The sequence below is a fragment of the Echinops telfairi genome, unplaced genomic scaffold (genome assembly GCF_000313985.2).
Source record: "Echinops telfairi isolate 266 unplaced genomic scaffold, ASM31398v2 ScPeMD7_7457;HRSCAF=8495, whole genome shotgun sequence".
In the NCBI taxonomy this organism is placed as follows: domain Eukaryota; kingdom Metazoa; phylum Chordata; class Mammalia; order Afrosoricida; family Tenrecidae; genus Echinops; species Echinops telfairi.
This window is the reverse complement of record NW_022111357.1, coordinates 36,949,594-36,951,530: the sequence shown is the minus strand read 5'-3', so window position 1 is coordinate 36,951,530 and position 1,937 is coordinate 36,949,594.

The window sequence follows — 1,937 nt, the reverse complement described above, 5'->3', positions numbered from 1 at the left end:
TACTTCTAAATACTTCATTGTGTATTTCTTAAGAACTAAGACATTCTCTTAAACAACCACGGTACACCTATCAAAAGCAGGAAGCTTAGCGCTATGTAATATCAGCGGATATCTAATGCACAGTCATCAGTTCAAAGGTCATCAGTTGTCCAACAAAGTCTCTTGCAGCTGTTTCTCTGTGTCGAGAATCAAACCCAGGGATGGCAGAATGCATTCCGCCATACTGATCACGTTACTCAAAAGTCTCCTGTCTCCTCTCTACATAGGCGGGCTCTTCTTCTTTCTCAGGTCTTAGTTTAGAGACACCTCCCTGGCTACTTGTCCTGTGACCCTTTCTCATAGCACTTTGTTCGTTAACATTTCGCTCCTTATCCACATCCTTGTTTATTCTCTTCCCTCCATGGAGGCCAGCGTCCAGGGATGTGGTGCTTGTGGTCACCACGTGGAGCTGAGAGTATGGCACTGTGGGTTGCCATGGGATCCCATGCTGCCTCCCCACTCCTGAGCTGTGCGACCTTGGGAAGCTTCGCCCCCGGCCATCCGTCCGCGAAACGGCAGTGATGACCGCATCCACTTTGCCACAGTTTTCTGGAAAGTGATGGGTCTGTGGTGAGAATGAAATGAATCGGTATACGTACAGCACTAAGGACAGCTCAGAGCCCTGGTGGCGTAGTGGGTTACGTGTTGGGCTGCTAACTGTTGGTCAGCAGTTCAAAACCACCAGCTTCTCCAAGATGAGGGTTTCTACTCCGGTAAAGAGTTACAGTCTTGAGAACCCATGAGGGCAGTTCTGTCCCACCCTGTAAGGTTGCTGTGAGTCAGAGTCAACGTGATGGCAGTGAGTTTGCTGGTTGGCTTAATAAAAACAGCTCGTGGCACATAGTAGGTGCTCAGTAAATGAGTGATGCTCCACTTTTCTCCCTCTTTCTCTTCCTATCCCTCCTCCTCATGTGGTCCTGCTTTTGATTCTCTTCTTCCTTTTGTTGCTTCCTCTTCCTGTTCCTGCTTCAGGTGCATCAGCACCATGATCTTCACCATTGTTGTCATTGTCTAGGGTGGCACCTGGCATGCAGGCACTCCATAACGTAGGTACTGGTTGGCTCCGTTTAGACTGAGGGAGCAGACAAGTGAAGAGTGCCAACAGCACTGAGAGCTCTGCTGGCCGCCTGGTCTCCTGTCTCACACAACACTGTCTACAGTGGTTCTCCAATTCATCGCAGGGGCCAACACAAAGGTCACAATGCTCGCCTTCATGGGGTTTATTAGGAAAGGGAACAGGTTACAATTCGGGTGAGAAATTCTCAGGATACAGTTCAGTAACAGCATGTTACAAAGTATCTCTTAAGGCTGTTAATAAAGCGTGCCACTCCACTTTAAGCCTCACCCAAAGACATTTTGCTCCAGCTTCACAGGTCAGCAAGCCCAGTACCCCAAATGCAGTGCCCAGAGGCATCCCACTCCGCAAGCCCGCCTCCTGCCCCAAGCACTCGGCTGTACTTGCTCTGTGGGCTGGGAAGTTCACGGCTCCGTCTTTTGTTCTGGCTCCAAGATCTGATGTTCCTTTGTCACTCCTCTGGTGTCAAAACTCTGCTGGGTCCTGGAGATTCACTGTGCAGGGGTCTCAGGGTCCAGAAGATGCACTCCACTCCTGGTCATAGTGCGATTCCTCCCACCTGTGCTTCTTAGGGGGCTCCCTTTATACCCAGCACAATGGCAATCACTCACAACTGAATCATATCATAAAATCAGTTATCTCCTCCCCCACGTTCTTACCCAGGCCCATCGAGGAAACGTCCTTTAGAGGTAACAACAAAAACTAACTGTGGTGAGAATAATTCAGGCACCTCCTGGCTCTTCTAGCCATTGTCCTTGTCATACACGAAGGCCTGATTTACCCTTTTTGTTTCACCGTGAGCACACCCATAAAAGCCCGTAAG